This window comes from Ambystoma mexicanum, chromosome 7q, assembly GCF_040938575.1.
Source record: "Ambystoma mexicanum isolate Mex_15411 chromosome 7q, UKY_AmexF1_1, whole genome shotgun sequence".
NCBI lineage: Eukaryota > Metazoa > Chordata > Amphibia > Caudata > Ambystomatidae > Ambystoma > Ambystoma mexicanum.
Window position 1 is genome coordinate 351,709,821 of NC_090941.1, and position 21,508 is coordinate 351,731,328.

The window sequence follows — 21,508 nt, forward strand, 5'->3', positions numbered from 1 at the left end:
AAATTAAAAAATGTTTTTTCTTTTTTTCTAAAATGGGGGAAAGAAAAAGCAGTGCAGGGGGAGTGCTGGGCATGTGTGTCTCTTTCATAATGGGCAAGGGGGTGCCTACCCAGTTTCCCCCTCACCCATTGTGGAGGAGCTGAGGTGCCAGCCCATGGAAACATTTTTTTATTAGTGGTCACATATAGGCTGTCACACCACAGCACATCTGTTCAACTGTTAAATCAGGAGTAAAGTATCCTTTACATTTCACATAACAATATTATGAAGACAAGTCAGCATCAGTAATCATTTTACATAGATAGGATCTGAACGGGCCCCAAATGTCCTTGGGTCTGCATACCGAGGGTCGGGTTAAAACAAACTGTTCCTCTGACTCGTTGACATGTGTCAGTTCTTGTAGAAATTGGTTCAGAGTGGGCGGGAGAGAACTTTTCCATTTCTGTAAAATACATTTTTTGGCAATAGCGCACAAAATGTTACATAACCTTCTAATTTTCTCTGATTGCTTGCCAATGTCCCCAAACAAGTATTTCTGAGGAGTCAAATCGGGGGGCACCTCAGTGATTTCTTCCAGCAGCTCAGCCACCGCCCTCCAGAATCCCCTCAGTGCTGGGCAGTCCCAGTACATGTGAAAGGATCCAGCTTGGGGAGCATTACATTTAGGACAGGCGTCAGAGGTATCCAGTGCAAACCTTGCGATTTTGGCCGGTGTATAATGTAGCCTGTTCAGGATTTTAAATGGAATCACCCTTAGACCAGCATTAAGCGAAACCTTCTTGGATAACGCACAATAGCTGGCCCATTTCTTTTCTTCAATGGTCCCCTGTAAATCCGCTTCCCACTGCTCCTTTATCTGATTTAATGTGGGGGTATGAGCTTGAACAGCTGTGTATAACCTAGAAATCCCCAGACCATTTTTAGATGTTACTAACTGCACACATGGATGGGGTGGGGGTTCATCCGGGAAGAGAGGCCACCTCTTCTGGAAAGCCCTCGGCTGCTTTTTTCAGCTGAGGGAGTGCTCCTGGTCTGGCTGAACTGTCAAAGGGTAACAATGTTTTCATTTGACAGTTCAGTTCCCCAGCCACACATGCTCAATGAGACATGCAAGGCTGGGGATGCATTACTTTACCAGCCTTGTATAGTTCATTGAAAATGCCGGCTGGGGAACTGCATGTCTGTATGTGTGAGGGGGAGCTCCTGCACCTCCTCGCATATGCAGACAGAGCAGGCTGGAGCAGGGTGTTTCAGCAGCCACAGCTCTGTCCCGATTCCTATTCATGAAGCAGGAGCTGGAGCACTGGGGAGGAAACTTCAGGACCGGCGCAGAAGGCAAGCTTATGTTCCTTTATTTGTTTCTTTATTTATGTGTATGGATGTGTGTATGCTTGTGTTATGAGTGAGTGTATGATAATGTGTGCCTGTGTGAATGATAAAGTGCTTGCTGTGTGAATGTGTGTGTGTGTTTGTGTGTGCTTGTGTTGGTTCATTGGGGGGGATAGGGTTGTACAACACAGGTATTTTAAAAATGCCTTTGTTGCACAAGCCAACTATCCCCCTGCCAAAACCAGAACTCCTTCTGAGCTGCTGTGGAGCGCACAGGACAGGGGTGGTATTTTTTTACCGGACATCTATTATAGATGTCCGGTAAAAAATACCATGCTTTCCCCTTAGGGTCCACCAAGACCTTGAATACACACATACACATTTTGATTGAGTGCATGAGTTAGGCGCTGCGAGGCACAGGGGACTGGGATGATATCTTTTCACTGGACATCTATCATAGATGGCCAGTAAAAAATACCATGCCTGCCCCCTCGAACCCCCAGCACCAATTGCAAACTGTTTGGCTATTCACTCAAAGTATGCTCTAAAATGCAACATTTTAACAAATTATTTAAAAAAAATTCCTGGATTCCTGGGGGGAAACCCACCGGTCTCCCCTTGATTGACCTGGGCTTCCTCGCTACGCTCAGATGGTATGGCATGTCCGGGTGAAATATCTTTGCCCCTTGTGAGACACTTGATGGCATTCTCCCACCTACTCCCTTGGGATCTTCCATTCAGGTGGCCAGAGAAGGGCCATCACTTTTGGATCCCTGTGGATGGACAAGTCAGGGAGGATCACCTTTGTGGAGCATCACAAGGGATTGTGAGGGGGATATTCAAGGGTAAGATATGGTATTCCCCCAGTCCCAGTAATACCCCATCCAACTCTCCCTGAGGCTTCATGGGGTATTTTCACCTCACCCCATCTCTCCTCCCTCCCTCCCCATTTCCAACAAATACTGAGAAGAGGAGGAGACAACTAATAGCAGTAAAGATTACACATAGAAAAAACATGGGTAAAGTAAGTGACACCTACTGTAGAAAGAACTCAAGTGATCCCACTAATAGAGTCAGGCAGGGTCAGGAATTTAATAATGATCACTCACACCTGACTCCACCCGACGGTTTCTCAACTATAAAAGGTGTGGTTTTTCATAAGGAAGAGACCGAGCTGAGGATGCTGTCTGGCCCTGAGAAGCCAATGAGCAAAGAACACCAGAAGAAAAGGCCTGGAGAAGAAAGGCACGCTGAGATGCTGGTGCAGTGTTTGTGAGGGGCTGCAGCATGGCTAGGGAGCCGTGCCTCCAAGGAGCCAGAGTAAGGCAGCCTGTATCTTGCTGGTGGCATTTCTGAGAATGCTTGTTCCCTTGGGACGTGTGCCAATCCCAAGGGTGTCTGAGAGGCAAGTGGTGAGACCCTAACCTCAGCCATGTGCATCCAGAGGAACCACTTGTCACCACGTTGCTACCCGGTACGGAGTGAGAGAAACACACAGTTTTAAAGTGGCATGGAGCGGAAAGGTTTGAAAATGCATGAGGGACAGAAAGCATAAGAAATAAACTAAGAGAAAGAAATAGAACAAAAGGGGCGCTAGCAGCACGAAAGAAAAGGAAAGCGAAAGAAAGGCACTTGAACAGTTTAAAGAGGGCAAAGCATGCACAATGAAGAGAAGTACAAAGTGTGCACGGTAAAGAGAGGACAGTGTGTTAAGCATGCAGGCAGCACGAGAAAGAAACAGACAAGTGTGGGAGTGCACAGTGAAACAAAAGGATGTATCGTGCGCAAGACGCACAATAAGGAAGTAAAGGGAAATGGAAGAGTGCACTGTTGACCAAAAGGAACAGCAAAGGGAAGGTGCAAGTGTGCACGAGCAAGAAACCAAGGAAAACAAGAAGGGGTGCAGAAAGCACCTGATGGTGAAAGGTTTAAAAAGAATAGATCAGAGTGGTCACGCCTAGGAGAAGCAAAGGGCCAGGCGGTTTTGAAAGTCTCTGATTGTGCCCCACAAGTGAAGAGTGTGTGAAAGTACTGTGTTTAAACGGAAAGTTACTTCCTGACAAGTTGAACTTGTGTTGGGTACTGAAAGGGGCCTGAGCTTGGGGATGGGGACTCTGAGAGGCCTAATCAAGTTGGAGACATATTCTTTTGTAGTGTTGAAAGGATTGTCGCTTGGGGAAGGGAACCTTGGGGAGCTTCAAAAGGAACTGTGTTATTTTACGTTTGTGGTGTTTGGAACTTGAACATGTTGAAGCTTGGAGAAGGGAACCCCAAGGAATCCAAATACACTGAATGTATTTGAGAATATTGCAAGGGCAGTGTGGAGAAGGTTTCACAAACAGCTATTTTTGATTTAAATCCTTTTTATGACATTGACTAAACTACACCTGGTGAGAAGACCACCTGAAACCAACTTTGGTATCCTACTTTCGGATGAACCACTATTTTCCTTTTTAAAGACATCCTATCACATTTTTATAAGGCGTGAGGGCTAGCATAGGTTTAGACACAGACAGATTTTTATTTTGGACAGTTAGACATTGACAGACTTTAGAAACATCAGTTAAGGGTTAACATCCCTTTAGAGTTAGGGGCAATCAGGCATTACACCAACCCTAGAACCTTAGTAAATAAAGGTTTTGAAACAAACACGTTTGAGTCTGTGTCTCTCTTGTTACCGTGCCTGTCTCACATCCTCCACTTAAGTACACCAGCTGCCCCTGGCTCTTGGGCTGTGTTGGTAGGAGTAGGATGGGGGAAACAATGCATAGTGGTGGTAGCAGGGTGGGGAGAGCCCATGGACATTGGTGGGAACAGGGTGGGGAGAGCTCATGGTCTGTGGTGGGGTGGGGACAGACAAGGGACTGGGATAGGAGTGGGATGAGGGAGCCCTGAGACATTGATGGCAGCAGGTGGGAGTAGGGTGCGGTGATGGCACACTATAGTTCATAGCTATTTGGACTTAATGTCCATTTGGCATTTTTGAGGGGGTCCAGCAAGCCCATATTTTGCTCAGGGGGGCCCAGGCCAAAAAGGTTTGAAGACCACTGGTTTAGGCTGTTAAAAAAGTATTCCCATTAAACTGTGTTGAAGGATGTGCTAATCTGGGGGCACACCATTGTAGTAAATGATGCCTTGTTTGGGCATCATTCTAGAGAGTTCATGGACTGTCAAGTACATGGTAGGGTGAGCTAGCAGAACAAATATTAATCATTGTATCAAGAGGTATACCCATGGGGGTTCTGCCATTTTATTTGAGCATGTTTGCCATTTTTAATTACATTTCATTTCAGCTACATCCTAGAGAGCCTTTTGGCTACTAAGTACGTGGCAGGATGGCCAGGCAGCACAACCAATACCTATTATTCCAGGAGATATGCCACTGTTATACTTTCTCATTAAATATTTCCCAATGGAGTTGAGCATACTATGAAATCAGAATTTTTGTCCTTGGCATAGCCAGACAAGTTTGCAATGATAACAAGAATAGGTTTTAACGTGGGAGATCTGAAGCTGCAGGGAGTAGCATGAAATACCAAGGTATTTGGTCTCAGGAAGGAGAATGGTCTTTTGTTTTGTTTATTGCTGAGATGGCAGATTTTGCTCTTCGTACTGACTGGGCATGATTAGGTCATCTGCGGGGGGATGCACATCGAAAAGGTAACCTGTTGTTGTACTAACCAATCAGAATAGGGCAATGTACTAGCCAATGAATATAGGGCAATTAATGCTGACTTAGATTTTATAAAAGCAGAAGCCAACAGGATGTTCAGAAAATAGTTGCAAATAATGTTTAGATTGTATGCAAATGTATTCTAATTGTGTGATTTTAAATACTACTCTCTGATGTGGGTGGGGTGAGTTCTCAGCTTTTCGGTCTCACAAGACTGACTGACTCTCCCGGCGTTATTTAGCATTTGCAAAAAAGTTGGGTTTTCTACAATTCGGGCCCTTTCATCATTGTTTGTATTTTTTTGAGGGTCTACAGATGCTGTATGCAATATGAAAAAGTTACCCAAACAGTTAACAAAGTCAAAAGACAAAAGGGAAACATAGTTTCTCATACTGACAGTCTAAGGGATTAGTCAGTTTCTCCATAACAAACTAGCAAAAGGCCTGTGAAGTGAAGCTGAAGGCTTCACTTCACTATAAAAAGTCAGAACAAGTTGTAAAACAAAAGCAAACGGTTTGGGGGTCCTTAGAATGTGGAGGGAATGTTGCCAAAAGAGAATCCCTTCCTAACACTCATGAGACTAGGGACAGGGGAAACTAACACACTCCTGGATGTGTCTCCTGTTAGAGTCTTTTATATATCCTGGACAGCCCATCAGCATTGCAATATGAAGCACCTGGCCTATGCTCAATGGTGAAGTTAAAGCCTTGAAGACTTATGGACTACCTGAGCAATTTAGGATTATCTCCATGTTCATCAACCACTTTAAGGGCCTATGGTCAGTATGAACAGTGAAGTGAGTCCCATAGAGGTAGGTGCTCAACTTCCTAATGTTCTACACAATGGAAAAACATTATCTTTTCACAGTAGACTCCCTGAGCTCTCTGTCCTTAAGCTGGCGGATAATGAAACATATAGGATGCTCCCTGCCTTTATAATATAGCTTTAATATTAGTGCTCCTACCCCAGTGGAAAAGACATCTGTCTGCACTATGAAAGGTGTCTGATAATCAGGTGCCCTCTGAATCCTTGAGGCTCCGGGAGTCTGTCACACACTCCTCAGACCAAGAAACATTCTTAGGTTTCTTCGGAGTAGTGAAGACAGTCAGAGGGGAGGCACTGGCATCATAGTCTGCCATAAGGTTCCTGTAATATCGAGTGATGCCCAAGAACGCCCTTGCTTGTGTTTGGCTAGTGGGGATTGCACAGTCTTTTACAACCTGTGCTTTACAGGGATGAGTCTAAATCTTGCCCCTGCCAACCTCTTGACCTAGGTAGACTACTAACTTCTATACAACATGGCACATGGTGGCCTGTATGGTCAGATGGGCCTTTTGAAGATCCTGTAACACAATCTCCAGGTGTCTAACATGTTCCTCCCAATTGGGGCTGGTGACCGCTTTATCATCCATATATGCAATGCAGAATATATCCAACCCATTCAGAACATGGTTGACCAACTTTGGAATGTGGCAGGAGCATTCTTCAAATCAAAAGGCATTACTCAGAACTAGTTAAGTCCTTCAAGTGTTGAATATGCTCCTTAGCACTTTCTGTCAGGGATATCTGTTAATACCCTAAAGTGAGATTAAATGTGTTGAGGTACTTGTAAGCACCTGCACGTCTACCAACTCATCCATTCTTGGTAGGAGGTGAGCATTTTTCTTGCTGACAGCATTCAGATTGCTATGGTCCACGCAGAATCTCAAATCAGATGCATAGGCTTTTGGTACCAGAACCACAGCCCTAGACCAAGGAATGCTAGAGGGCTCAGTCACCTCAGAATGCAACATTTTTTTGTTTGACTTTAGACTTACTGTTGGATCTAAATTTGTCTGACATTCTGTAGCTCCTACTTTTGATAGGCACACTGTCTCCAGTATCAATGCCATGTTTGCACCAAGGTGTCAAAATTGGAGTGAAATTGCTTACACAAGGTTTCACCTCACCTTGTTGCTGAGAGTCAGTTGAGGGGACAATTTGAGACCCTCAATGGAACCATCTGAAAGACTGTCCTTGAACAAGTCAGGGAGCAGTTAAGATTGTTCTTCCTATCTGTGTGAAGTCAGGAGCAGAGCAGCCATTTCAACCCTATGGATGAATGCCTTCGCCCTATTTACATAAACCACTTTGGGAGCTTGGCCAGGTCTCCCATGGTACACTAAATAGTTTACCTTACCTTGATTCTCCACCACTTTATAAGGACCTGGCCATTTGTCGTGAAAAGCTCTGGGCCTTATAGGGTTCATGATATGGATTTGTTGGCCTGGAGTAAAATGTACAAGTTAATCCTTCTGGTGGTACCAATGTTTGACCAAAGCTTGACCAGCCTTCAACTTGTCATTGGCTTGAGCCATACTCTTTCTCAAACCAATCACATTGGTAGTGACAGGAGGAGTTGACATCTCCCATCCTTTCTTCACTATAGCAAGGGGTCCCCTGATAGGGTGACAAAATAGATGTTCAAAGGGGCTGAAGGCAACCTCTCATTGGAGTACCTGTCTGTAGGCAAAAATCAAGCATGCATCAGGAGATGCCACTTTCTTCTGCAGGGCTCCTTGTGAGCTCCAATCATGCTTTTGAGAGTTGTATTCCATATTTCAACTAGGCCATTTTTCTGTGGATAATAAAATGGTGAAAATATACAGGACACTCCACATTCCGTTCACAAGGCCTGCATCTATTTGGATATAAAGTTGCTGCCTCTGTCAGACACAACTTCTTTGGGGAAGCCACACCTAGTACAAATGCCCAGTAATTCTCTAGCAACAGACTTGACAGTTACTATCTCCAGTGGGATGGCTTCAGGATATATGGTGGCATGATCAGCTTCCACCAAGATAAACCTGCTGCCTGAGGGTGATGGATGATGAAGGGGACCAACAGTGTCAATCCCTACCCTCCCAAAACATATACCCACTACAGGAAGTGGTACCAATGGAGCTTGAATCTTTGCACCCCTTTTAGCAAATATTGGGCAGGTAGCACACCTCCTACAATGGCTTTCCACCTGGGCTCCCATTATAGGCCAGTGGAAATGCATAGTATCCCGCAGGTCAAGCCTAACTGCTGTTTGGTGTGTGAGCACCATTATAACTATGAAACTCTTCCCCCTTGAGAAAGCAGGATGCTGCAGAGGAGCATTTAAGGTGGTTCATCCCTATGGAGAAACTTGACTGGTGTTTGGTGAGGCAGGCATGATTGCTGTTGGCTATCTCTGCATGGACCCTTGCAGCATCCGCACTCCCACTAGGAGTTTGAGTGAATGACTGGTTCATTAGGACTCCTTCTCAGTGAGTGAAGAGCAAGTGGGTGGTTTCTGGCTTTAGACTGTCTTCAAAGGAAAAGGGTGTTGCATCTGTTGGGACACAACTCTGGTGGTCATCGGCACAGGCGGGGGCTTGCATCACTTAGAAATAACTGTAGGCTCCCCACAGCCATACAAAGGTTTCTGTAGGTTGGTCAGAGGAGGACAGCAGCTGTTTTCAACATGCTACCACCTTGCAACTGCACTGTTACTCACCCATTGTCATCCACCAATCTATTATACAAAAATATTGGTATACGACTAAGCGTTTTGCAGCAACCACCTCGATACAACGTCTCACTTCACTGTTGACCTTGCATACCAGGGCAGAGAATCAGATAATGGTTGCCCTGTAAGCTCTTGTGGAGTGCCCACCGCCTCTGTGCTTCCAGTGCTGTTCTTTTCTTAAGTTCTGCTGTTTTGCATTGGACACTGCAATTGTTTCTTGGGCTAGACAACTAACTCATTTGAGAACATGTGCTTGTTTTATTGTGTATTCTTGTTTTCCCCTTGTGTAACCAGGGGTCAACAGTATATGTCTGACGGATTGGGTTTATTTGTGCTGTAAAGTACACTGTTGGTTTTAAGGTGCAGTGCTTACATTTGCTTCATCAGTGATTAAATGTGTTTTTAGTTACCTGTCATTTGTTGACCATGCAGCACAGACATTTTAAACTTGTAAAAAATGTTATTACTTTTGTCATTCAACTTTTAGATTAATTTGGTGACTTCGCCATTGCTATTGTTATTGTTATAACATTAATTTCTTAACTCTGTGGATTAAGTGCAATGTCTACAAGAAAGGCTACTAGCTCTATCTCCCACAGGGCAAGTAAAAAGAAATACTACACACTGTTTAATCCAATTAAAAGTTTTAACATCCGCATTTCTTAAATTAAGGATCTGCTACATGATCTGGATGAGGATTACCCCTTTAGGCCAATTAAGAACTGTGTGGCAAGAGGGGAGTTTGACACCATCATAGCACATGACAAAATGATCAGCACTGAAAAGCTATTCTGCCACCTGAATTCTTGTGACCACTTGAACATTTTTGAGGTTGAGAAACATTCTGAGCAGGAAGGGGGGGGGGTGATCTGCTTCTAGCCTCTTTACCTGGTGCTAAGGCTTTAGCTGTTGATACCATTGTTGTGTTGATACCATTGCTGAACTGCACATCGCTTTCAGAACTGACAATCCAGCTGATTGTATTCCAGCCTGATTAGTGAAGAGAAGAGGGGGGACGTTGTGGTAATTGATGCCAGCATTACACTCTCAAATACATTTCTGACCCTGGTTGATTTCTGTGAACCATATGTGACTGAGACCTTGGACAGCCCAATTATTGCCATTGAGAGAGGGGGAGAGGTAGCATAGCCAATCCCAAACATTAACAAAAAACAAAAAATGAAAAAAGGAGATGTTATGTGCCATAAGGCCACCAGGAACGTCCATTAGCACCATTGAAAAATGCAATAAGCGGTTCCAGGGGGTAGGAGGGATCAAATCCAAGCGTTTTTATTGAACTGCAATGTCACTCAAAATTATGAATTGCTCCATAGTGCATGCGCAGTGATTAGAAATGCCAAGGTGGATCAACTGTGCTTCAGCACCAAAACTCCCCAAAAGGTCATAGAGGCAAACAAACTGTGTGGGTGTAGACTGGCTCCATCTGAGATTATTGATCTGACTAATGACAAGATAAATAAATTAACCAGCGGTCAATCATCTCAAGGTTTGAGCAAGCCTGTAATCACTAAACCTATAATAATGGAGCAACAGCCACTGGCGGGTGTGCAGAGGGAAGACTGGATCAGACCATTGGTTACTGCTATTAATGAACATACCCTGAATCACTGCCCCCGCTGTCTCTCTCTCGCCCTTGCCCTAGTGGTGGAAACAGCAGGGACAGCACCTTATCTTCTCTGCACTTTACATCAGTATGGAACATTTGTAGGGAGGAAGCCTCAATAATAATGTATAACGTACCCAGGTTACTTTCAATTGCGTACGGATCTCAGGAGTCTCTAATGAACAAATGCACACACTGGATATGTTCAGTTAAATGTTGCATGCCAATCATTAGAGACGATATAGTGCGATGTATAAGAAGGGAAATGCCTGGCAGTCATGATGATTAAGTAGTACCTTTCAATAGTGGAGGGACAAACCTAGCACTTCCTAAACCTGCTGCAGGCATATATACCGATGGCCCTGTTCCTCCAGCCTCATGTCCACAGGCCAGCAATTCAGCTAATCAAGATGGTGGTCTTGATGGGGTGAATTGACTGGCTTTCAGCAGTGAAACTCCACCGCTGCTGAAAAGTCCCAAATGTAAAGTACTCTCCTGGAATATTGCAGGGATTGGTAAACACTTGTTTGTTCCCAATTGTTGTAATTGTATGCAGGGATATAATATATTGTTCTTCCAAGAAACTTGGGCCCAGGAAATTATTGATTTGCAATGTTTTGAGTCCTTCACCATCCCAGTGAGCAAGGGTCCCCGGGATACCCATTTGGTCATCTTCTTTTGTGGGTGGAAGCATTTTTAAATTTGAATATTGTTGTACATAATACAGGGCTGTGTCATCTGCAATTTATGTTGGCTTTTTTTGGAGAACGTGTGTACCTTTTGTTCAATATCTCTAATTGGCCAAACAACTGTCCCCATCCCGTGTTAATTGGGACATTTCACCATTTAATTGAGGATAGGGAATGCCAAGTTCGGGATAATTTGCACATTGTGGTTGCAGGGGATGTCAATTTACAGAATGAACTACTCACAGTTCTGCAGTGTATGTGGCAGGACCAGGATGAAACCTAGGAGATTCCCACACTCATTGGGACCCTCCTAAAATAGTCCATCCACAAGCCCTAAAGACCACTCGGTCATTGTACAATCTTGATTTATGTGCCTGCAATGGCAGGCTCCGAGATGATTAACCAGCCAGTATGACTTTTAGTGGTGCAAATTGTGCCTCCTGTATTGATTACATCCTGATTCTGGCAAGGGACTTAATTGTGCAGCTTAAAGTTGTTGCAGGCTGGGAGAGCGATCATAAACCACTGTGTCTTACCCTTAGCCTCCAAACCAAATTAAAACTTTTAACTACCCACAGTATAATGACTCTGTGATCTCAATAGTTCAAGTTGGGCATGCCCATAAAAATATCAAGTGGGAAATGATACAGGCTCCAACCGCTATGGCTGGGATATATAGATGTCCCTCACATATATCAAAAGTATATGCAATCACAAGCAGTGCCGGGTGATTTCCGAACATGAGATAAGTGGAGCCAGTACCACAACTCCTTCACACAAACCAGAAATGTTGTTACACAGATCATAGTAAGTGGCATCTGAAATCTCTGCTTGTTCCAATGACAGTCAAAATTCCTCACAAAATCCTCATCTCCTGGATATAATTGTGGCACCAGCAAATTCAGTTCATCTGTTGGCAAAGCTTCAACCATGTCTTCTCTTCTAGGAGCAATCTGGCAAGACGAAATGTGTATATTTTTTGTTAGCTCCCTAAAATACCCTTGAAACTGCTCCCCCAAATCTTCTGCTGACCTCTGAGCATCTGATTCTGTGCGTGTAGGTGTGAGAGGTGTGTGCATTTCTTTCCCCATCACTAATTTGTGCAGGGACAAGTGGAGATCTTTAGAGGGCAGTGTACTCAGGCTAAACAAAGCCAAAGGGAGACAGAGCAGCCAGTTCCTCCCTCGAGTTGTGCACATCTTTGTAAGTTTAACCTATAATAGTCAATTTATTTTTTTCTACAATCCCATTGGCCAGAGGATGATATATCAAGTACAGTTTTTGCCATATCCCCAATAGGGATGCAATCTCTTTAAACAATATCTTAAAAAAGTGATTTTCATTATCAGATTTTAGGAGCTCAGATACACCTCACGTACCAGAAATTTGGCCTCTGATTTTGCATCAGGTTGTGCGCAAGAACTAGCCTTAATCCAATGGGAAAATAGACAAACTACAACAATAAGGTCACAATAATTAAATTTCAAAACAACATCAAATTCTATGGTCGCTTCATCGACAACATCCTAATCATATGGGAAGGAGATACCAAGTTACTGGATACATATATCAAATATCTCAATATCAACTAATATAATTGTTTGTTTACAAAACAAGCAAGCCCGAGTAACATTGAATTCCTAGATCTAGAGTTGTTTGTGGAAAACTCCCAAATTCAATCAAAACTGTACACCAAACTTTCAGCAGTAAACAGTCTCCTCTATGCCACATCTCATCACCCAATACATATCATTAACAACATCCTGACATGGGGAGATCCTTAGAATGAAAAGAAACTGTAGCAGGTTTACGACCTTTCAAGAAAATGTTCAAAAAACTGAGACTAATTTAAACAAAGAGGATATGAAGCCAAGACTGTGAAAGAAGCTGTCAGAAAATCAGAGTTAATTCCAAGAGATTACCATTTGACTGACAAACCAAAAAGACATACTACTGGAACTACTACAAAATTCATAACAACATATAGTACAGAAGCACAAAAACTCAAAAGAAAATTGAATAAACATTGGAATATTCTTCTCACTGACTCAAGTCTACAAAACCATTTGGAAACTCAACCAAATATCAGTTACCGGCGAGCATTTACAATTGGAAACCTAATTAGTCCAAGCTTTCTTAGCCCTATCTCAAGCCAAAGTTTGAGCAAGATCTTTTTCCAAACCAGTAAATGTTCTTCTTTTTTCATTAATATCCTTTAAAATAGGAACTTCTCGAATCAAAAATCTTTTCTCGATGGAATGCTTAATATAAATCTGTATTACACCTACTTTAAATATTTCATTTCATTTAAATTCAGTAAACACAAAGGAAATGTTATTCATCCTTCATTAATACTAACCAAACACTCAAAACACACATCAATACAATTGCTTATCACTTTGGCAACACAATAGTAATTCAATTGAAAATTCCCTTTTCAGTCACACACAATGTTAGCCTCTTTTCCTGTTTCAATATGTCCTCGGATTGTAGGGCGAGTGTGATGAGGTCATGACACACCTGCGAGTCACATGGGCGGGTGCCCTTGATATCAGCCCACTTTCGTGCCGTTTTTCACCATTTAAAACAAGCACAAACAGTAGCAACCCATGCCTCCTTCTGGATACCACAGGACACCACGCTTATCATGGCAGAATTGCACTATTTTCTTTAAGGTAAGATTATTTAATTATTATTTCCCATAACTATCCGTATACCTATTAAAATCGTCTTTTGACAAATATAGAAAATACCATTTAGGACCATTTCACCTTATTTTTTCTAATATTTTCCCTCAATTGCAAAACATTATTTTCTTCTTTTCTTTTTTCTTTTTTGGGGCACCAACTTACATAAAGGAATAATAATTCAAAGAAAATACAAGAATCAATTTTCTGATCACCAACAGAGATTTCCTGTCTGGGATCTCTTATGCAAAAAGTTGTAAAACAAGACAAACATTGGAAAAGTGAAAACAGGGTGAGTCGCAAGCTCTATTTTTGTATTCTGTAACATAATAAGAATAAATTACTCATCTTTGTTGACAAAATTAACCTGAATAATGAGAGCATAGCTAGATAACTCCTTTTCTTTTCTTTTCTTTTCTATTACCAATGCTATGTACATTATAGCTCTTTGCAAATCTTTTTCTTTCATTTAGAGAATTATTCTCTCCTGATGAACCATTGACAACAACAATGGGGAAACACGTGTTGAGAGTTTTTGATACAGAGATATACAGAACATTATGAGTATTACTGTTTTGGATACAAAGAGATACAGAAAAATGTAGTATTGCTGTGTAAACCAATTTTGATCACTGCCGAATCATAAATATTTTAAGATACTGAAATATACAGGAAAACAAGAGTAGCATTCGGAAAACCAATTTTTGTTTATTGCTGAATCAGAAAAATTAGGAAATTGAGATACACAGAACATCATTGTGAAAACTAATCTTGCTCATTAATTGAACGATTTGGAAATTGTGAAAGTGTGAAGTAACACTATCCTTTTATCAAAAAATACGGATACATCAAAGAAACTTCTTTTTTTAGACTAAACTTGTGTCAGAGAGCTAAATGACCTATTGACTCACCAGAGAAATAACAAACACAATTTAACAAATTGGTTGGCGCATTGAAGATTTTTCCCATTCAAACAAATTTCAATAATTTACATGTGTGGCAGGCACACATTTTGGGAAGAACCATTGCCACAAATGTGTTGACATATTCCTGCAGATTGGGGACAAACTATTCCTCACGATTATCTGCAGAAATGTGCTATTTTGTAACATGGGCTGTGTAGTGCAGCTGCTCAAAAGTAACCATAAGCAACTCCCAGAGCATTACTACTTTACCTTTAATGTTTTTTCTCCATATCAAATCATTTGGTGGCTGTCAGAACCCTTTTTAACCCAAAACTCCTTCTCTTCCTGGGGCGCCTATCCGTATATCTCTATTATTTGTGTGAGTGGTATGCAGTGTATAGGATTGCTAGTTGCAACTGTTGGATTGCCACCTCAGGATTTGCTGTGACATTTGGGTTACTGTGATGTGCTTCTTCTTTGTTGCCCTTGTCTGCTGCATCATGCCACTCCTTCTGGAAAGTGTTACTGAGGACCCTCAGCGTTCTCCTTTGAAATTCTTGAAAAAAATTCCAGAGCCTCCAAAATAATGCTTTGCAAGCCACCCTGAAGATTTCTATATCAGTACATATCTCAGCTGGCAAGAAGAGCAGCACACAGGCTGCCCATCTGCAAAATAATTCTGAGAGTATTGTTGTGGAATGGCTGAATTCATCAAAGCTTTTGCTGAGCCCCCAAGGACCCTCCAGGGACCCGATCTGACTCGTCCAACCCTTTAGCAAAGTGTGGGACTGTAAGAAGCAAAGAAAGTTGACCGGGCGAAGGATGTCCATTGTTGGCATGCAGAAAGGTGCCAAAACCACAGAGTGACCACAGAAGTTGCTAAAAGCCTTGCCAGAGGTCCCCCCTCAAGACTGATGCTCAGAGGTCCTGCCCATTGTCCTGCCTTTCATCATCAGACCAAATAATTCACAGGTCAGGTCCAGTGCTGCTACATTGAGGAGAATCCAGCTATGATCTTTTCTTCTAACCTAAGGTACTGTGAGGAAAAAGGTATTTCTTACCTTGATCTGTGAAGTCGCTCCAGAGTATTGGAGTGCACGTAGAGGTGTGCAGGGTACCCCCCTCTTACCTCCGACTCAAGCCACTGTTTGTGTCCCTTTAATAAAGGAGCACTTAACAGGGTCTCCAACATTGATTTAATCTTACTACATCATAAAAACTAGAGACTTGAAAGTATCCACAGGAGTTTTGTTTCATTCTACTGCTTGTCAAGACTTTATGCCCTCTCCGAACTGCTGTTTAGCTAGGGTTGCGTTTTGGACCTTAAATGACTAGCCGTGCGAAGAAACTGCCTCTAGAACCCTAAGCCTTGCTAGTATAACACAAACCAACTATTTTACTTCCCAAAAGTCACTATCTTATATGGGTATGCAGAGTAAATGTCTTTACCGTATTTCTGCTAAGATTCACGATTGTGCGTTGTTACCGATATTACTGTCAAAAGTTGTGACAAATGTAACCAACAGCAACTACAAACTAAGCAGTGGCCTTTGGAAAGTATTCTAAAGTATTCCTAAGTGTTTCGGTTTATTGTGCTAAGTATCTTAAAGTGAATCTTGTGTAAATATAATACATCTATATTTGAATATTACATTTATGTGTTAGTGTTTCTTTGATGTGCATTACTGGCTAGATCCAGTGTACTTACCTAAAGCTCACATCTTCCTCTTTTGATAAGCTTGACTGCTCTGCCACTCTACCAAGGTTCCATCAGTAGTACAGACTGGGGATCCACAAACCACTGGGATAGGTTTGTGAAGTCCTATCTTCCAGAAAACTTTAAGAAAACTCACCTAACAGAGACATGATTGTAAATAATAACTCTAGGACTTTGGAAAGGAAAGGAAGAAGAGAAACGGGTGATAGTTTTATAGTATGGAGGATCCAGAAGGATTGCTTTTAGAATTGGAAGACGTGGAAGAATGGAGGCATGCTAAAAGACTGTAGCAATCACCCCAGCATAGTTGGTGCATACAAGGCTAAGTGGGAGTGATTGCTATTTACAACCCGGGAATCGTCCTGGGTGCAAATACTTTTATTTCCTGATTTTTTTACTGGATACAGGCCCTGCGTGTGTTGCACAAGCCAAATCTCCAGCAAAAATACATTTTAAAAGGTTGTCTACGGCCACAGAAAATAGAAAAAGGATCAAGTCCCTTTTCTATTTCCTGGGCGGCGGTTGTGACAGGAGGAAGCAGTGTTGCCGGAAACCCTAGCAAGTAAGTGATGTGAGTGGTTGTGGCATGGGTTCTGGCTTGGGAGTGATGTAGAAGGTGAGAGGAAGTGTCAGTAGTTGGGTAGGTGCATGGACATGGGCATTGAGATGCCAAATAAATGCCCCAGGAAGAGCCTTAGTTGGCTGGGAAAAAGCGTGTGTTAAACCATGTGATCTCTCTCGCATTACCAGCCACTTGATTGACTGGGTGCCCCGAATGAATCAGCGTGTGAATAAATGAAAGGTTGAGGTAAGTAAGGAGGAATAGTAAGGCTCAATAAGATAATGAATGAGAAAAGGATAGACTTTAGGTATTAAGGAGGAAGGTGGGTCAGAAGCAGTGTCAGTATGGTGATCTTTAAAGAGAAGAGAAGTAATATCTGCATCAGAAAGAGAATGGAAAGTTGACAGATGAAGAGTGTACAAAATGACAACAAAATGACAAATGCGACTAAGAAATAGAGGTCCAACAGTTAGCAAAGAAGGAGGCAGATAGAGGAGAAGATAAAGAAGTATATGAAGTGAGAGGATGCGCTAGATTTTAAATGGATCATGTTTTGAAACAAATTAAAGGTGTAATAATATATGTAGTGTGCAATATTTCTGAACTTACAAATATTTGTCTTGAGTAAACAAAAGTAATACATATAAATTACAAGAAATATGAATGTACAGTGTTTTTGAGAAATCAGTTGTGCAACCTCATTGGCAAACCACTGCGCGAGTGATATGCATTTATTTTCTAGTTGACTATGTAGTTATGTTTATGGCAGGGAACATTACATATAGACATTGAAATTCCTTGTAAAATAATTAGAGCTGGTGGTGATACTGGAGCAATAGGAACTGACGTGACCCCTCTGTGTTCAGGTTTCCACACACTGTATCCAAATTCTATCGATTGTTTTTCAGATATATTATTATACAAATAGATATACTGGGAGCACTAAACATGGAATTCTTCTACGAATAAACGCAACAGTAAGGTAACCCCTGCTCACTGTGCCTGCACTGGTAAGCCCCCACCAGGCACTTGCTCGGCCAATCAAGCTGCCCCACCAACATCAAGAAACTCAAAGAACATGCCACCCACCAACTACAAAGCATATTTAATCACCACATCTTCACAAAAATCGACTTTGGGTGCACCTACTGCCCCCGTGCTGTGATGTGCTCACCCTGACCTATACCAAATTGAATGTAGTTGTGTTTTTAGCCTGCAGTAGCAAATCAAATTTAGGTGTGTTCTTAGCCTGCATTAGCAAATCGAATGTAGGTGTTTTTTTTTTGCCTGAATTAGCAAATCGAATTTAGGCGTGTTTGTAGCCGACATTAACAAATCAAATTTAGGTCTGTTCTTAGCCTACTGTAGCAAATCGAATTTAGGTGTTTTCTTAGCCTGCATCAGTGAATCGAATTTATGTGTGTTTTTAGCCTGCACTAGCGTGTTCTTAGCCTGCATTAACAAGTCAGATTTAGGTGTGTTTTTAGCATGCATTAACAAATCAAATTTAGGTGTGCTCTTAGCCTGCATTAACAAATCAAATTTAGGTGTGTTCTTATCCTGCATTACCAAATCAAATTTAGGTGTGCTCTTAGCCTGCACTAGCAAATCGAATTTAGGCGTGTTCTTAGCCTGCATTAACAAATCAAATTTAAGTGTGTTTTTAGACTGCACTAGCAAATCGAATTCAGGTGTGTTCTTAGCCTGCATTAGCAAATCGAATTTAGGTTTGTTTTTAGCCTACACTACCAAATCGAAGTTAGGTGTATTTTTAGCCTGCACTAGAACATCAAATTTAGGTGTGTTCTTAGCCTGCATTAGCAAATCGAATTTAAGTGTGTTTTTAGCCTGCACTAGCAAATCGAATTTATATGTGCTCTTAGCCTGCATTAGCAAATCGAATGTAGGTGTGTTTTTAGCCTGCATTAGCAAATCAAATGTAGGTGTGTTCTTAGCCTGCATTAGCAAATCGAATTTAGTTTTTTTTTTGTTGCCTGCATTACCAAATCGAATTTACCTTGCACTCACAAACCGAATGTAGCTGTGCTCCCACATGGAGCCAGCAAAGCCAGCCTCACTCAAAGGCCTAATGCTTAGGTGCACAGACCACACCTCAGTAGATAAGCCTGAGATACCCCTGTGTACTGCCGACACTCATGTTGTTGGTAGAAATGTAGTATTTTCAACAGCAGACTGTGGCCACACCATTCATCCATCACCTGCCCAACCCTGTTCCTCACGTTGTTGTCATCTTTGGTATACAAAATTGCTCCCTCCCCCAAAATAGTCCTCCAAATATTCACCCCAACCCTGTGAGTGATTCCTAGATCGCACCCACCCAACAAGCCTTCTACAGCACATCAGGCGCAGGACTGCCATGCCCATCCTGCAAAGCATGGCAATCCGGTGCCAGCTCCATTTCCCACATGCTGATCATCACTGTACCTAAACTAGGCCCACCCCACTTGAGACCAGCATCAGCAGGAAGCTGTGCCCCACATAGAGCAGACCACAGACATCTTGCCAAAGATAATGACTACACTCTACCCTGTCCAAAATCCCCAACAACTATCAGCCCTCACCAAAAGCCACAAGAATACCCCCATACCCCACAACAGCCCATACAGGAGGAACTAAACCAACCATGCTGGACAAATAGCACCACAAGCCATGCACGAGCATCCCACTCCAAAATCCATGGGTGCCACTACCCAATTACCCGTCCAGATAAGGATTGATAGGCTTGGCACAAGAACCATCATAGATATCCCCGCCCACCTCCCAGCACCCACCGTGGGGAGAAATAGGAACCTCAGTGTAAGGTCTAGCGCAAGCCACTCAACCACAAAGTCACATAACCAATATGCAGAAGAACTCACAACTAACCAAGCTGCCAACCCCAACTCCAGGTGCCCTCCTCTCCTCGCCGTCTCTCTCACCTCAAACAATAAAGAGACTTTGAATGTCTCTGACAATTACCAAGGGACAAACAACATAATGCCCAGCCGCAAGAAACTGCCTGCACCCTCAGGCCTGCACCCCCCACACCCTCATCAATGCCAGGTCCCTGTCCGCTCATGCACTGGACATCAACGACCTAACCATAATTTTGAACCTAGACCGACTGGCTATTACTGAAATATGGCTTCACCAAGCCTCTGGCCCTGCACTGCCCTTGGCACTTCTCGAAGGTTTCACTATCCTCAGATGCGATAGAACAGGCTCTCGAGGCAGAGCGGTAGCACTCATCAATAGAGACTCCCTCTGGATAAGATACTGCAGCTCCTCTACAGCAGTCCACTCCGAATGGTTATCAGTTAAACCTGTCACCATGCTTTTGGATACCATCACCATACACATCCTATACCACCAGCCAGCCTCTTCTCCTACTTTTCCACACTGTAGGGGAAAACTTCAAACCCACCTTTAGAGCAAGACTAGTAGGAGACATCAACCTAGGCCTCCATGACCCATCAGACCACACAGCAACAGGTGTCGCTAAAACCCTCTCAGACCTAGCCTTCAATCACTGTGTCACATCCCCTACACTTATCAATGGCAGAATCCTCGACTGGATAGCCAACCTGAACAGCCAAATCACCATCACCTCAAACAATCCCTGCCCTTGGTCGGACCATCACGTCTTTACCTTTACCTTCCCCTCACTCAAACATGCTCCACCCACCCCACCATCACTGCTATACCCCTGATCCCGAACTAAAACAAAAATCTCCAAAGAATCTATCTCCCCCTACCTTGCTCCCCTAGCTCTGGAAAATCCAGCCTCAAACGACCCTAAACATGTAACCGTGACCTACACAAGCACCTTAACCAAAGCCATAGACTCAGTAGCCCTTCTCCTTCCCAGGAAAATAAAACCTACAGACCACTGCAATCCCTGGTTCATCGTCAAGCTCCAAGAACTTTGCTCTCAAGCAGAATACCCCAAACTGGCCTTCAACAAGATTGTAAAAGAATATAAGAAAGCCTTCATCGAGAATGCCACATCACAACCCTCATCAATCAACAAAGATGAAACATGGTGCACGAACATACAGAACACTATGTGTCCTAAAATCTGCCTACTCCAGAAACAAAGATAAACGAATCAAGACTAGAGCTATCCACCCTCCACCCACCACCACTTCTCACACAGTACCCACCTTCCATTTTAGAGAAGTCACAGAGTTGGAAACAGAAACATTTCCTTAAAAACCTGAAGCCAACCAAATGCAAATGAGGCATTTGCTCAGCATCACTCATAAAAAGATTTCTCAGCAGCCCTAGTCTCCTTTATCACAAAATTCATCAATGCCTCATTCGCCACGAATCTTGTCCCAACAGAACTTAAAGAATGATGTGTCCTCCCACTACTGAAAAAAACCCTCCTTAGACCCAACACTGACCAATAATTAGTGCCCCTTCATCACAGTACCCTTCCTGCTAAAGATCCTAGAGCAAGCAGCCTACAACCAAATCCAACATGACCTAGCATTCAGGATTCCATCCTAGCCATCGGATCGAGACCGCACTATTTGACCTTAGGATTCAAATGGACTCCTTCATGGATGAGGGCAAACAAGCCCTCCTCCTTCTAATAGACCTGTCAGCCAGCTTGACCTAGTAGACCACAACGTTCTTTGCCATCACCTCATGGCTGCAGGCAACATCTCCAAAGAAGCCTAGCTTTGGATTGCCTCCTTCCTAGAAGGAAGATCCATGAGTGTGTTTCTCTGGCACACAAAGTGCCTCGCTCATTGCCATCCCATGTGGTGTTCCCCAAGGAT